This window comes from Oncorhynchus mykiss, chromosome 13 (genome assembly GCF_057628025.1).
Source record: "Oncorhynchus mykiss isolate SJ-2025 chromosome 13, ASM5762802v1, whole genome shotgun sequence".
NCBI classification, from domain to species: Eukaryota; Metazoa; Chordata; class Actinopteri; order Salmoniformes; family Salmonidae; genus Oncorhynchus; species Oncorhynchus mykiss.
Genome location: NC_143034.1, coordinates 55,960,767 through 55,978,300, shown reverse-complemented (window position 1 = coordinate 55,978,300; position 17,534 = coordinate 55,960,767). Strand labels below are relative to the sequence as shown.

The window sequence follows — 17,534 nt, the reverse complement described above, 5'->3', positions numbered from 1 at the left end:
TAAAGAGGAACATATCACAGCCCCAGGGCCTCTCCCAACAGCTAAAGAGGAACATATCACAGCCCCCGGGCCTCTCCCAACAGCTAAAGAGGAACATATCACAGTAGCGACACATCGCTCAGCGCTGCCAAGACAGGCTCAGGCTCATAAAATGCCACTGATGTTCCCCTGCCTGGAAACAAGATTCATTTTTGGTGAGATACATTTTGAGATAAAAAAAATATATAGATTTTACAGCAATATTTTTTATGAGATAGTTGGATGTGTTGTTTGACAGTCCCTTGTCTCGAACAGATGTGGGAGAGTGTTTTAAAACTTTTGTTTTGCAATAGGAAGTAAAATCCCATGTCATTCTTCAAAAACTCTTTGAACTCACTGCACATGCCTTGCTTCTGTGGATATTATGATGGAGGAGATGACAGTATGAAAATGCCACCTGATGAGGGGTAGGACAGTAGGACACATTCATGTGTGCGTAAGCATGCATGTGTTCATGTGCATGTGTGCTTGCGTGTGGTGGCATAGTCAAATAATGTGGTGGCATAGTCAAATAATGTGGTGGCATAGTCAAATAATGTGGTGGCATAGTCAAATAATAAACACCAACCAGACTGCAAGACAAACATCTTCTGTACAGATTCACTTCATTGCTGCTTTACTGAGAAGAGAGGAAGCACAGTGCAAAACATGATTTAAAGTATCCCTGACATTTTTTCACAGCAATTTCAATCTTCTATCCACCACTGTATTTCTCTCCAAAATATCATTTTGGCTCTCCTTTTATGATTGCCTCTTCCTTCCTTCGAAATTGCTAGTTTCCCTGTTTTATGATGGTATTTGTTGGGACAAGCAGGTCAAAACATGGGACTATTTATCAAGCCAGAAATGCAATATAAATAAGAGATGAGAGAGAACATGTAAATCAGAGTCCCTGGACACCAATTAAAATTGAGATAACTAGATACCACAGATTGGCACATTCACAGTCGCTATGCTACAGTATAAGGAAGAGGGAACAGATGATGGATGATCAACTGCAGTCTCTCCAAATGATGTAAACAACGCTTACACTTGTAAGCATAAGTTCACTTCACAGCTCACTCCTTGTCCAGACTGAGAATTGTGACGCTGACTCAATAGCGAGGCAGCATCTGGAAATCCACCAAATTCAGGTATTTGGCTCCTGCTCCGGAGCTCTTAGCCAAGTAGTTTATTCACTCCCAGTGAGCTGAATCAATCACCATGTTACAGAAATGAGACAAGAGAGGGAATCAGTCCCTTCTAAAAGAGAGTTAAAGTAAATAAGCCGTTGACTCTGTACTGATGTATACCTGTGGGATGATTGTGAATGGTTCCCTACTTATTTAGTTGTCATTGGTTCCTCTCCTCAAAACCTACAGTATTTGCATTCACTTATAATAGTGTCTCCCAAAAGTACTGGAGTGCACTTCAGTGTCAGATAACGGACAGACAGAGGGCAGACAAAAAGAGAGAGAGAGGGAAAGAGAAAAAATATAGACAGAGACACAATGGAGAATTAAAAAAGAGAGTGGGGAGAGAGAGAAAGAGAGAGAAATACTTTTGTAAGTGTAATATTTACTGTTCATTTTTATTGTTCATTTCACTTTTGTTTACTATCTATTTCACTTGCTTTGGCAATGTAAACATACATTTCCTATGCCAATAAAGCCCTTCAATTTAACATTGAAATTGAGAGAGAGAGAAAGAGAGAGAAAGGGGGAGAGAGAGAGGGGGGATAGAGATAAACATATAAGAGAGAGAAGAGAGGGAGAGAGAGGAGAGGTAGAGAGAAGGTAAGGCATACCATGTATGCCGAGAGAGAGAGAGAGAGAGAGAGAGAGAGAGAGAGAGAGAGAGAGAGAGAGAGAGAGAGAGAGAGAGAGAGAGAGAGAGAGAGAGAGAGAGAGAGAGAGAGAGAGAGAGAGAGAGAGAGAGAGAGAGAGAGAGAGAGAGAGAGAGAGAGAGAGAGAGAGAGAGAGAGAGAGAGAGAGAGAGAGAATGAATGAATATGGAGTCACGTTGAATGAGTTGCAGATAGCGGGCAGTGCCGAGCAGTAGAAACGGAGAGGCCGAGGGGAGGGGTGGAGAAATAGTAAGCAGAGAGGGAGTGAGAGAGAGAGGGAGAGAGAGAGAGAATCAAAGGATAAATCCTTACTACATAATGATTGGGACTCACAAGCCCTTCCTGTGACATGGAGTGTAGAAGCCAGGATTACAACGGGACAGAGTAAAGAGGCTACAGGCAACACAGGGGGAAGGAGGGACACAGGTGCAAGAAGAGGAAGGGGCACACGGGAACAACAAGTGCATTGAACACGGCCACTAAAGGTTTCAGGGATCCATGCAACAACCTGCATCAAGAGCGATTTGGAAGCTCACCGGCTGACCTGCTGCTGCTGTCCTCTGTCTGGGCCATCTGTCTGTGGGCGTTGGAACTAGCAGACCCAAGCCCAGCATCTGGACAGCACTGTGTCTTACTTAATGGAGGGGCCAGCGTGCCGCTGGAGAGCACGGGGAGCAACCAGAGGCTCAGGTTATCCTGCAGACGTGAATTCGATGAGAAATTGACATATAGTCGATGAGTGTGTCATCAAAAAGATGGAGTACATCTGTTTCTTTCACCTGGGCGCGACAGCAGTGGGCAGTGAGAGAAGGAAGAGGGCGTCGGGCGCAGTCTTGACTGTCGGAAGACGTGAAGAATTTCACTGAATCGATCACTTGTTTTCGGTTGTTTTTTTATGGCTCTAACTGCGTTATTGGGCCACTTCTGAGATATTTTCTCTTGGCCAGGAAGTGGATACAGATTAGATGTGTAATCAGAGGTGAGAGGCTGCTGAAGACCAGCCAAGACACAGAAATTACACACACACACACACACACACACACACACACACACACACACACACACACACACACACACACACACACACACACACACACACACACACACACGCAAACACCTATGCGGTATGCTTCATTACAATAGTACATATATACACTCTCTGCCCTATTGAGCACACACATACTCACATACACACATACAGACACAGCCCACCTCGCACAACGCTCTGGGACTTGTTACCGTAACAAGCCTCTCTGGGGCTAGCTGTTCCAACTTCTATCCTCACGCCTTACACTGGAAATTAGCCTGTCACTACGGCCGTGGACTGCCTCATTCTGTTTATGAGTTGCTCCTTCTTTCCTCTTGCACCTGCTTTCTTCAATCACCCTCCATCACTCTATCCATACTTCCACCCCCCACCCCACCTCCCTTACCAGCAAGAGATAATGTGACCTTCTGCCAAAGTGCTGGAAACCATGCCACGGTCGCAGCGGGCTCCTCTGTTGCTACTGAAATAGACTCAAACAAGTGCCGAAAGGAAGGGAGCGGGGGAGTGAGGGAAGGGAGACAAGGGAAAAAAGAGAAGCAGGACAGCTGAAGCCACGGACACGGAATGAGCCAGTGGGAGCCAGGGCTGGATGCGGATTGCCAACGCAGGTAATGGATCACCTTCCCTTTCCCTTCCCCTACCACTGCCTAGCCTAGAGCTGTACCCAGACCCACCACACTTTACTGTCTCAGACTGCCTGCTTGTACCAGACAGAGAGGGGTCGGCTGGATTGAAATAATTCCAAAAACAAATGTGATTGCAATGGGCTGCTGTCAATATTGTAATGTACAATGTAATATTGTAAAGGAGGCTGCTGCTTTGTCACAGGTGCTACATGTGTTTGTTTTGCTCTTCCAAAGTAAAGAGACGGTGTAGATAGCAGACCCATCCTCCTCCCACTCAAGTCAGATGAAATGTAATGTATGCTTGGAAGTTGGAACTAAATAAACAGTTTACTGTGAACTGTGGGGACTAGATCACAGGACCTGTGTAAGGCATCAAAGGACTGGCTGTTGGCTGTGTGACCGTGTGGCAGTATGACTGTACCTGTGTGTCTGTGGCTGTGGGACCGTGTGGCAGTATGACTGTGCCTGTGTGTCTGTGGCTGTGTGACCGTGTGGCAGTATGACTGTGCCTGTGTGTCTGTGGCTGTGTGACCGTGTGGCAGTATGACTGTGCCTGTGTGTCTGTGGCTGTGGGACCGTGTGGCAGTATGACTGTACCTGTGTGTCTGTGGCTGTGGGACCGTGTGGCAGTATGACTGTGCCTGTGTGTCTGTGGCTGTGCTTTACTTCACAGTGTCACTGAGGATTTGGCAAAGTTGATAGATTCATCATTATAAACAGGAAAAACAGAACAGCTGAGAAGGGCTGCAGTTGTACACTGCATGCTGAAACTGCCAGAGAAATTGAATTGCCACTGAGGAGTGACTTTGGTCCTGTGGGACAGGAGAGTGAATGAGACTTCTGTAATTATGCTAGCATCCATCCCAGTGCTTTAGTTTCATGAATACAGAGCAGTTCCTTGACGTTCTGTAGACAAACTCTACCTGTCAATTGTCTTCTGTTATGGCACTCCCACCCTGCGTTTGCAGTTCAACTGAAGGAAGAAAGAGAAAGATGAAGAAAGATAGAAGAATGAAATTATGAAAGAAAGAGAGGGAGAGAGAGAGAAAGAGAAAGAAGGAGAGAGAAAGTGAACTTGTTAAATTGATTGTTGAAATGGGATTGTTAAACTGACCACGTTATTCAAACTACAATGACCGTATCCACAACAACGTTCAAGGTCAGATACAGGTGAGAGAACCCCAAGCAGGGAGAACTTGTCAACGTGGATATCCATATACACTGTATGAACCCCGTTAGGGTTTCCTGTAAGACAGTGGCACTGCTCTGAACAAAGACAGTTACGAAAAAAGATCAACCACCCGGTTTTATCATTTTGGGAGGGGCATTTCACCTGAGTGCTTCCGAGACCATTTCCTAATACCTGTGGTGTTTTTAGACCAGCTGGAGTGTGTGTGAGCCTGGTTCTGACCAAGGCAGATTGTCTAGTTCCATGCATTACCTGCCTAACAGGTTGGAGATTTGTATGCCAACATAGTACATTGGCATTATGCATTACTGTGTCTACCTTTTCTCTGTGAGTTTCACTTGGGAGAGAAAAATGTGTGAGCAGAATTAAATAATGTATTATAAACAGTCGACAGTTCAGTACCAGTTGTTCTATATCGTGGTTTCCCTGATGAGATGTATAGTGAATAAGGGTGTATGTGTGTGTGTGTGTGTGTGTGTGTGTGTGTGTGTGTGTGTGTTTGTGTGTGTGTGTGTGTGTGTGTGTGTGTGTGTGTGTGTGTGTGTGTGTGTGTGTGTGTGTGTGTGTGTGTGTGTGTGTGTGTGTGTGTGTGTGTGTGTGTGTGTGTTGGGGGGAGAGGGTTAACAGATGAGACGTCCCATATTTGGAAGCAAGGCTCTGTGTGACAGAGGAACGATGCATTGATCCCTGGGTATGCTGGCTCCCCTCTTCTAGAACTGGTCATCACATAGCATGGAATACACACACACACAGACGCACACACACATGCGTGCTTACACACACACACAGATGCAGACACAAGCACTCAGTCACACACTGACGCTAAAACACACACACACACACTATTGCAAACGCACAAGCACCCACACGCACATGCACACTTACATACACACACACACATTCTGACTCACCAACGAACAGAGGCACACACACTCATTCGAACCATCCTACCATGGGAGACCAAAATGTACAATATCTCACCTGTCTACTTGTATATTGTTTTTGGAGGGCTTTTTTAAAAGAGGCTTTTAGGGTTGAAAATATCCAGACATCCTCAACCTTGAGTGACACTATAGAGCAGGGCAACATAGGGTTAAACCCTGAAGGACACGGGACTGGGGGAGGGGCGTACAGTAGGTCACCTAGAGAATAAATCAAATCAGCAATCAAGCCGAGATGTTTTTTAACAGATGCTGGGCTTAATCCAGCCATCCTCCACTACATCACACAGTCATACTCAACCACTATTACACACACAGCACTGCACACAGAAAGGGTTCGCCAATGTTTACACTTAACTTTCTCTTTAGCTGTGTAGTTTAGACTCATAGAGCACAAACATGAGGATAATCACAGCATTCTCCACTGGGTGTTTGTCCTGCTTTAATGGTGCATGCATGTGCACCTAATCTGTGCATATGAAACAGTATAGCTTCCGTCCCTCTCCTCGCCCCTACCTGGGCTCGAACCAGGGACCCTCTGCACACATAGACAACAGCCACCCTCGAAGCATCGTTACCCATCGCTCCACAAAAGCCGCTGCCCTTGTAGAGCAAGGAGAACAACTACTTCAAGGTCTCAGAGCGAGTGACGTCACCGATTGAAACGCTAGCTAGCAATTTCACATTGGTTACACATACATGCTAACAAGGTGAGTCTGTGGTTCCAGTCTAAAACAACTGTCCTCATTGGTCAGTTGTGAAATGTGCACTCTGTCTGGTCTGCGCTAAACTAGGAGACCACACACCAAGTCCCATTAGCTGGCTGTTTGTTCCCTCCCCTCCCAGTGTGTCTCCAATGACCTCCAGAGCTCTTGTCTCAGGGTTAGCTGCTGCTTCGTCAGCTGTCCAGCCTGCCCCACGACACTCAGAGCTGATCAACTTAATGAAATGGTAGAGCTATCAGTCCTCACCCCATCCTCACCCAGTCTCCCCCTGTCCCTCCACACAGCAACACATCCCTCAACTCTGAGTGGAGAAAGGGCATGGAGAAGGGGGATAGGAGGGAGGTGGAGACAGAAGGCTGGTAAAATGACAAGTGGCCTTTACACCTGAACAAACAAACAAGACACACATGCATGAGATGCAAATTGATCAAGCCACAGGGACAAGCCAGACAAGCACACACTGAGCAGTCAACAATTTACTGCAGGGGGAAGGTGGCTTCATACCAGAGCAATCGAGCCAACGTCAAGTAAGAAGTGAATTCCACCCAGAACCAACGACGCTGCGTCGTCACGTAATCCTTTTCCAGTGATATATGGCCCTCATGAAGTAGGGGATAATTACATGTTGAGAAACACATGAACTGTAACAGTTATGTGTGTTTGCTGCCTGGTGTGTATGTTATAGTATGCCCCTGCAGCACTCACGTAGCAGGGGGTACAGGTCTCCGGTGATATTTTAAAGGGGAATTTAGAGGCTGGCTTCAGTCAGTGTCGTTCTCCTCCAGAAGTTTATTGCCGCTGTACTGCTTCACGGGCAACAGAGACTCCGGTCCCCATTTGTATTCAGGGTGCAGTGCTGTGTGCACCTTGTCTAACGTCCTGTCGCTGTTGAAAAGGAAAACTGACACAATGTTGCCTGGCTGGGGGAGCAGAGCGGTGTCTTCTCATCCTTCTCTCTCTCTCTCTCTCTCTCTCTCTCTCTCTCTCTCTCTCTCTCTCTCTCTCTCTCACCTTAGATCGTACGAGTGTGCATCTGTGAGAATGTGTGTGTGCATGTGTGATTTGTAATGGGAAAAAAATGTAGTAGCCTAATTGCCATCTATTCACGCTTGTTTGTGTCGGACATAGTATTTCACTAGTACGACTACAACCTTAGAACCCATTCCTGAGAATTGATGTTCTGTTTACTGCAATTAGATATCGATGCCATGGCTGTCCAAATCACAATATAAAGAACATCTCTAATTCCGTTTGAAAAGCTTGGAGTGGGCATGATTCATTTATATGAATCAGGTTTGGGGTTCTGTGATGCAGCCTTGACAAAGTGATAAAACCACAAAGTTGGAGTTTTGGGCAAAGAAGTCCCTCAGGGCTCATTTAAAGAACTTAATAAGGGTACATTCAGTTTATCAGTACCTTCAATTCATTTTTGCACCAACACTTTCACTTCAATCAATACTTTAGCTCCACTGAAAACGTATAAAAGTCAGATGCTTTATGACTATAGCTTTCATGGGTCTCTGTAGAACAGCATTTGTAACCATGTGTATGAGAAGAGACATGTATCTGGCCCAGTTTTGGCATGTTAGTGAGATGTCAGAGAGAGAGGCGGAACTTAGTGTTGTCGCTGGTCTCAGCACATGGCAACACAATGTTTAAAGCAGCAAACACTCGATGGGATGGTAACCGTATAGTATACTGTATCCCAGAGGTAGATTATTAAACAAAGTGGTATGTTCATACGTGGGTTCGTGCTTGTGTGAGGGGTCTGTCAGGGCGGATGGGTGGGCAGCAGCCAGCAAGTCAGCTGTCAGAGCAGGATGGTGACATCTGGACCGGGAGGGGATTCTCCCATCCCCATCGTCAGCCATGGACCTCGGCTTAACCAGGGTTTTATCCTGATCTCTGCTCCACATGCCATACGGACGCACATGAGGGCCACAGACAGCACGGCCAAAAGCCAGGACTACTACAACCCAAAGCTTACACCACCATGACCATGTCAACCCAACCGTTTCTCACTTCACACCGTGATTTACAGTGCCTTCAGAAAGCATCACACCCCCTTGACCTTTTCCACATTTTGTTGTGTTACAAAGTGGGATTAAAATATATTTAATTGTGATTTATTGACAAAGATCTTCACAAAATACTCTGTTATGTCAAAGTGGAAGAACATTTTAATGTTTTTTTTAATGAATGGAAAATAAAGCACTAATATATCTTGATTAGAAATTATTCAACCCCCTGAGTCAATACAGGTTAGAATCACCTTTGGCAGCGATTACAGCTCTGGACACCTGGATTGTACAATATTTTCCATTATTCTTTAAGGAATTCTTCAAGCTCTGTCAAGTTGGTTTTTGATCATTTGCTAGACAGCCATTTTCAGGTCTTGCCATAGATTTTCAAGCCAATTTAATTCAAAACTGTAACTAGGCCACTCAGGAAAATTCAATGCCGTCTTGGTAAGCAACTCCAGTGTATATTTGGCCTTGTGTTTTAGGTAATGCTGAAAGGTGAATTTGTCTCCCAGTGTCTGTTGGAAAGCAGACTGAACCAAGTTCTCCTCTAGATTTTTGCCTGTGCTTAGCTTTATTCCGTTTATTTATCCTAAAAAACTCTCTAGTCCTTTCCAATGACAAGCATACACCTAACATTATGCAGCCACCACCATGCTTGAACATATGAAGAGTGGTACTCAGAGGTGTTGTGTTGGATTTGCCCCAAACATAACGCTTCGTGTTCAGGACAAAAAGTTAATTTATTTGCCATTTTTTGCCGTATTACTTTAGTACCTTATTGCAAACAGGATGCATGGAACCTTGAGGAAACTTACAGCTGATTTGTCAGAGGACAAACCATCCACAGAGACAAACTTCCGACAGATAAGATCTAAACCAGGCCAGAACTCTGTGTAGACCAATTTGGGTTTCCAATCTCTCCAAAAGAATGTGGTGATCGATGGTATCAAAAGCAGCACTAAGGTCTAGGAGCACAAGGACAGATGCAGAGCCTCGGTCTGACGCCATTAAAAGGTCATTTACCACCTTCACAAGTGCAGTCTCAGTGCTATGATGGGGTCTAAAACCAGACTGAAGCATTTTGTATACATTGTTTGTCTTCAGGAAGGCAGTGAGTTGCTGCGCAACAGATTTTTCTAAAATTTTTGAGAGGAATGGGAGGCATATAGGCCGACAGTTTTTTATATTTTCTGGGTCAAGGTTTGGCTTTTTCAAGAGAGGCTTTATTACTGCCACTTTTAGTGAGTTTGGTACACAGATAAGGTGGATCGATAGCCGCTTATTATGTTCAACATAGGAGGGCCAAGCACAGGAATCAGCTCTTTCAGTAGTTTAGTTGGAATAGGGTCCAGTATGCAGCTTGAAGGTTTAGAGGCCATTATTATTTTCATCATTGTGTCAAGAGATATAGTTCTAAAACACTTGAGTGTCTCCCTTGATCCTAGGTCCTGGCAGAGTTGTGCAGACTCAGGACAACTGAGGTTTGGAGGAATACTCAGATTTAAAGAGGAGTCCGTAATTTGCTTTCTAATGATCATGATCTTTTCCTCAAAGAAGTTCATGAATTTATCACTGCTGAAGTGAAAGCCATCCTCTCTTGGGGAATGCTGGTTTTTAGTTAACTTTGTGACAGTATCAAAAATAAATTTTGGATTGTTCTTATTTTCCTCAATTAAGTTGGAAAAATAGGATGATCGAGCAGCAGTGAAGGCTCTTCGATACTGCACGGTACTGTCTTTCCAAGCTAGTCGGAAGACTTCCAGTTTGGTGTGGCGCCATTTCAGTTCCAGTTTTCTGGAAGCTTGCTTCAGAGTTCGGGTATTTTCTGTATACCAGAGAGCTAGTTACTTATGACAAATGTTTTTTGTTTTTGGGGGTGTGACTGCATCTAGGGTATTGCGCAAGGTTAAATTGAGTTCCTCAGTTAGGTGGTTAACTGATTTTTGTACTCTGACGTCCTTGGGTAGGCGGAGGGAGTCTGGAAGGGCATCTAGGAATCTTCGGATTTATAGCACGTTCCTTGGTTGGGGTCTGAGCAGATTATTTGTTGCAATTGCAAACGTAATAAAATGGTTGTCCGACAGTCCAGGATTATGAGGAAAATCAATAAGATCCACAACATTTATTGCACGGGACAAAACTAGGTCCGGAGTATGACTGTGGCAGTGAGTAGGTCCGGAGAAATGTTGGACAAAACCCACTGAGTCGGTGATGGTTCCGAAAGCCTTTTAGAGTGGGTCTGTGGACTTTTCCATGTGACTATTAAAGTCACCAAAAATGTGAATATTATCTGCCATGACTGCAAGGTTCGATAGGAATTCAGGGAACTCAGTGAGGAAAGCTGAATATGGCCCAGGAGGCCTGTAAACAGTAGCTATAAAAAGTGATTGTGTAGGCTGCATAGATTTCATTACTAGAAGCTCAAAAGTTGAAAACGTTTTCTTTTGTAAATTGAAATTTGCTATCATAAATGTTAGCAACACCTCCGCCTTTCCTGGTTACACTATGGTCACTAGTGTAACCAGGAGGTGAGGCCTCATTTAACACAGAAAGGGCTTAAGCCATGTTTCAGTCAGGCCAATCACATCAAGATTATGATCAGTGATTAGTTCATTGACTATAACTGCCTTGGAAGTGAGGGATCTAACATTAAGTAGCCCTATTTTGAGATGTGAAGTATCACAATCTCGTTCAATAATGGCAGGAATGGAGGAGGTCTTTATTCCAGTGAGATTGCTAAGGCGAACACCACCATGTTTAATTTTGCCCAACCCAGGTTGAGGCACAGACACTGTCTCAATGGGGATAGCTGAGCTGACTACACTGACTGTGCTAGTGGCAGACAGGCTGACAGGCTGGCTGACAGGCTGGCTAACAGCCTGCTGCCTGGCCTGCACCCTATCTCATTGTGTGGCTAGGGGAGTTAGAGCCCCGTCTATGTTCGTAGATAAGATGAGAGCACCCCTCCAGCTAGGATGGAGTCCGTCACTCCTCAATAGGCCAGGCTTGGTCCTGTTTGTGGGCGAGTCCCAGAAAGAGGGCCAATTATCTACACATTCTATCTTTTGGGAGGGGCAGAAAACAGTTTTCAACCAGCGATTGAGTTGTGAGACTCTGCTGTAGAGCTCATCACTCCCCCTAACTGGGAGGGGGCCAGAGACAATTACTCGATGCCGACACATCTTTCTAGCTGATTTACACGCTGAAGCTATGTTGTGCTTGGTGACCTCTGACTGTTTCCTCCTAACATCGTTGGTGTCGACGTGGATAACAATATCCCTATACTCTCTACACTCACCAGTTTTAGCTTTAGCCAGCACCATCTTCAGATTAGCCTTAACGTCGGTAGCCCTGCCCCCTGGTAAACAGTGTATGATCGCTGGATGGTTTGTTTTAAGTCTAATACAACGGGTAATGGAGTCGCCAATGACTATGGTTTTCAATGTGTCAGAGCTAATGGTGGGAGGCTTCGGCATCTCAGACCCCGTAACGGGAGGAGTAGAGACCAGAGAAGGCTCGGCCTCTGACTCGGACTAGCTGCTTAATGGCGAGAACAGGTTGAAAGTTTCTGTCGGCTGAATGAGTGACACCGGTTGAGCATTCCTACAGCATTTCCCTCCAGAAGCCATGAGAAACATAATTCCACTTTGACATTATGAGGTATTGTGTGTAGATCAGTGACACACAATTGAAATGTAATCCATTTTAAATTCAGGCTGTGACACAACAACACGTGGAAAAAGTCAAGCTGTGTGAATACTTTCTGAAGGCTCTGTCCACCTGTGTTAGCATGACCAGGGTGAGAAGGACATGACTGATGAATCATGCCAGGCCAGTGCTGCGAAAGGCTCAAGTAAACACGTGTTAGGTAAAATAGATTACACCCCGGATACCATTGTAATCTGCTACTGCCTCTCAAAGAGTATTACCCTCACGCCCTTCCACATACAATCTGTTCAATCTCGCCACAGAGAGTGCTGACAAAGCAAATGCAGAGGATGGAGTTTGGTGCTATAAATGTGATAAGGGTGTGTAGAGATATACAGTGGATATCAACATTTGTCAAATGACAGGACAACACGTTACTGTATTCTTGGCATTGAGAAATTCGTTGTATACCCTTGTGCCTTTGATGTATTGCCCTTAAAATAATTGATCAAACAGAAAATGTGATTAATGATCAAATGTTGGCTGATGACACAGTATATAGTCTTTCATTGGGTTTCATTCCTAATGGGTCTGGCAATGATGACATATTGGTTCTATATGACCTGTCTGTTTGTGTTGGCAACAAATATGTTCTGTGCATTTTCAATATAGTATGAGACATTATCACCTTTGTCCTGTGCTGCAGCTACATGAAGATGACATGGAAATGTAGTAGTCCTACATTATTACCCATCTGCTAAGTTATTAACAACCTGCCTGTCATTGTACCACTGACACACAGAGACTGGACATCTGTTAAGTTATTAACAACCTGCCTGTCTTTGTACCACTGACATACAGAGACAGGACATCTGTTAAGTTATTAACAACCTGCCTGTCATTGAACCACTGACACACAGAGACAGGACATCTGTTAAGTTATTAACAACCTGCCTGTCATTGTACCACTGACACACAGAGACAGGACATCTGCTAAGTTATTAACAACCTGCCTGTCATTGAACCACTGACACACAGAGACAGGACATCTGTTAAATTATTAACAACAACCTGCCTGTCATTGTACCACTGACACACAGAGACAGGACATCTGCTAAGTTATTAAAAACCTGCCTGTCATTGTACCACTGACACACAGAGACTGGACATCTGTTAAGTTATTAACAACCTGCCTGTCTTTGTACCACTGACATACAGAGACAGGACATCTGTTAAGTTATTAACAACCTGCCTGTCATTGAACCACTGACACACAGAGACAGGACATCTGTTAAGTTATTAACAACCTGCCTGTCATTGTACCACTGACACACAGAGACAGGACATCTGCTAAGTTATTAACAACCTGCCTGTCATTGAACCACTGACACACAGAGACAGGACATCTGTTAAATTATTAACAACAACCTGCCTGTCATTGTACCACTGACACACAGAGACAGGACATCTGCTAAGTTATTAAAAACCTGCCTGTCATTGTACCACTGACACACAGAGACAGGACATCTGTTAAGTTATTAACAACCTGCCTGTCATTGTACCACTGACACACAGAGACAGGACATCTGTTAAGTTATTAACAACCTGCCTGTCATTGTACCACTGACACACAGAGACAGGACATCTGTTAAGTTATTAACAACCTGCCTGTCATTGTACCACTGACACACAGAGACAGGACATCTGCTAAGTTATTAACAACAACCTGCCTGTCATCGTACCACTGACACACAGAGACAGGACATCTGCTAAGTTATTAACAACAACCTGCCTGTCATTGTACCACTGACACACAGAGACAGGACATCTGCTAAGTTATTAACAACAACCTGCCTGTCATCGTACCACTGACACACAGAGACAGGACATCTGCTAAGTTATTAACAACAACCTGCCTGTCATCGTACCACTGACACACAGAGACAGGACTTAACATGCTGGCCTTTGCCCTACTAACACCACAGAGACAGGACACACTGTAAACGTCCAAACCCATTCTACCTTACACACCCTCAAATCCAAAAGCATCATCTTAAATCAGAAATCAGCAGGTTGTAGGCGACCCAATGCTCCCCACTTCTTTTGTTGTGTTTTCACTTTGAACAAAAACAAGGGGGTTGAGCCCTGAGCCATCTTGGGCTGGCCTTCTAGGCTGGGAGTGTCTTTGTGTTAATCCCGCCAACTCGAATGCCCCTGCTGCCCCAGAGCTGGAGAGAAAGTGAAAGTCACTTGCAACCTAACATTACAGCCGCCAGAAACAAACCAGGTGAAGGTGGTGTGAAGCCAACAAGCATCATTCTCGGTTCTTGGATCTGAATCAACTCGACCCCAAAAGAAACAAAGAAGCTCATGACCAATCTATAAACTCCAGAAAAATGTGAATACATTTTGAAAGGTGAAAGAGTGACTCCCAGATGGCCACCGTTGTCATGGACTGGTAATGTTAGGTAAGTGTTGGGTTACATGTTTAGCCTGCTAGCTATGTTAGCTGCTAGTGTTCAATGTTCAAGCTAGCTAACAAGGCTACTTAGCAAGCTAACTAACGCCTTCTGTATTTAGACTGTTTTGTACTCAAAGAAATCTAACGATGGCATCATGTAGCTACACTGCATAAACCCTACAAGATGCCCAATGCCTTTATTTCAGCTAGCTAACATTTGCTTGCTAAAGCTAGATATGCAGATTGTTTCGCATGTAGATGATAATGCTAGCTAGTGAACAGGATTTTTGGCCCAGGACCACCCCAAAAAATGGAACTAGCTATACATGTGGTACGGTAACATCACACAAACATGTATTCCTCAGGGAGATATGGGTGGGGACGGTCTGATTTAGAGGGAAATAAATGCTGTATGCATTTTCTGTTATGCTTTGTGATTCAATAATTATTTTGTTGGTAATCAACCAAAATAGTCAGCTATATTTGCCTGTTCTGCATATTGCCTGCCTATATACAGCTTTGATTCCTACCGAGAGTACAGAATGGTACATTAGCATAACACATGTTAAACTGGTTACAGCACCACATCAAGGACACTGTTGTGACACTGACTTATTTGAGAATTGAACCTCTGTGGCAGGGCCGTAAGACGCATTGCCGTCATACTTGCTCTGATGACCTCCTAGTAGGGTGTGAAAGGTGGGAGCCGGGAGTAGCACATAACAGTTTGTGGCCTGGAGGAGTGGGACCTAACAACATGGTCGTCATTCAAAACTGCTGTGTGTGGCGAGTACTTGCCTCCCGTGATCCGCTGCGGCAACATAAAGGCTTTTTGCCTGGGAGCTGGGAGATAGCTGTATATGTCCTACCTTGCATGTGTGTTTTATTGTTTTAAGTGTTCAGTTGTCACTGTAATTGTCCCATTTCTTTGTATGAAAACAGTAACTTTTTTAAATGATGAATTCTGTGGATTTTTACATAACAGGGATGTATTTATGTGGTCAGTCTTTTATCATGCAGCAAACAGTCCAAGTCATCCATGATTCTGTTACTACGGCAGTGTTGATGCTGATGGGAGAAAAAAAATCATATCACTGACATGTATTGGGCTCCCGAGTGGCGCAGCAGTCTAAGGCACTGCATCACTGCCTCACTACAGTTACCCTGGTTTGATTCCAGGCTGTATCACAACCGGACGTGATTTGGAGTCCCATAGGGTGGCGCACAATTGGCCCAGCGTCGTCCGGGTCTGGTATAGGCCGTCATTGTAAATACAAATTTGTTCTTAACTGACTTAAAATAAAGTATTGGAATCACTTACTGTATTAGTGCAAGTGTCAATGGCCTTTCCGAACCAAGTTTTCATAGTATTAATTCTAACCCAATGTAATTGTATATTAATTTCTCAAGCTTCAGCAGGAAAATACTCTAACGAGCATAATGTCTGCCATTCTGTCTGAACAAAAGTTCCCCACCAAGTCCTTTGCACTGATGTTCCTGGCGAAACTCTTGTTTGGTTAGTAGTGAGACAAGAGGGACGAGTCAGTCTTTGGAGGTTGTTGGCACTGTTTGGGAAATCATCAAACGAATTGTTACTTCAATAGTATACGGTAAAATGCAATGTCATATTCCTGTACACCTCACTGTATCCTGTATATATGCCAAATAATCTCTGATTTAGATTTGACAACATTTTTTAAATGGAATTTGAGTTAATTATGGTGAGAACGTATGCACCATTATTGAATTTAACCATTAATGAATTGATGCTTGGTAACATATTGGCCATGGTCTCACCAGAGAGAGAGGAGGTAGGTAATACTGGCAATGGTCTCACCAGAGAGAGAGAAGCTAGGTAATATATTGGCAATGATCTCACCTGACAAATAATATACTGGCCATGGTCTCGCCTGAGAGAGAGGATGTAGGTTATAATATACTGGCCATGGTCTCACCAGAGAGAGAGAAGGCAGGTAATAATATACTGGCCATGGTCTCACCTGAGAGATGTAGGTAATAATATACTGGCCATAGTCTCACCTGAGAGAGAGGATGTAGGTAATAATATACTGGCCATGGTCTCACCTGAGAGAGAGGATGTAGGTAATAATATACTGGCCATAGTCTCACCTGAGAGATGTAGGTAATAATATACTGGCCATGGTCTCACCTGAGAGATGTAGGTAATAATATACTGGCCATAGTCTCACCTGAGAGAGAGGATGTAGGTAATAATATACTGGCCATAGTCTCACCTGAGAGAGGATGTAGGTAATAATATACTGGCCATGGTCTCACCTGAGAGATGTAGGTAATAATATACTGGCCATAGTCTCACCTGAGAGATGTAGGTAATAATATACTGGCCATGGTCTCACCTGAGAGATGTAGGTAATAATATACTGGCCATAGTCTCACCTGAGAGATGTAGGTAATAATATACTGGCCATGGTCTCACCTGAGAGAGGATGTAGGTAATAATATACTGGCCATGGTCTCACCTGAGAGATGTAGGTAATAATATACTGGCCATGGTCTCACCTGAGAGATGTAGGTAATAATATACTGGCCATGGTCTCACCTGAGAGAGAGGATGTAGGTAATAATATACTGGCCATGGTCTCACCTGAGAGAGGATGTAGGTAATAATATACTGGCCATGGTCTCACCTGAGAGAGGATGTAGGTAATAATATACTGGCCATAGTCTCACCTGAGAGAGGATGTAGGTAATAATATACTGGCCATGGTCTCACCAGAGAGAGAGGATGTAGGTAATAATATACTGGCCATGGTCTCACCTGAGAGAGAGGATGTAGGTAATAATATACTGGCCATGGTCTCACCTGAGAGAGAGGATGTAGGTAATAATATACTGGCCATGGTCTCACCTGAGAGAGGATGTAGGTAATAATATACTGGCCATAGTCTCACCTGAGAGAGGATGTAGGTAATAATATACTGGCCATGGTCTCACCAGAGAGAGAGGATGTAGGTAATAATATACTG

At 44.2% G+C, this 17,534-nt stretch overlaps 1 protein-coding gene across 2 annotated transcripts in view; it reads left to right on the top strand.

The window, feature by feature from the left end:
- The first annotated feature begins 2,146 nt into the window (after window positions 1-2,146).
- LOC110486590 (glutamate receptor ionotropic, NMDA 2C-like) overlaps window positions 2,147-17,534 on the top strand; it is an 86,000-nt gene continuing 70,612 nt past the window's right edge. For both annotated transcript variants that reach the window (XM_021558310.3, XM_090196824.1), the window contains exon 1: window positions 2,147-3,520. The gene's annotated coding sequence lies outside the window, so the exon portion shown is untranslated. The remainder of the gene's footprint in view (window positions 3,521-17,534) is intronic.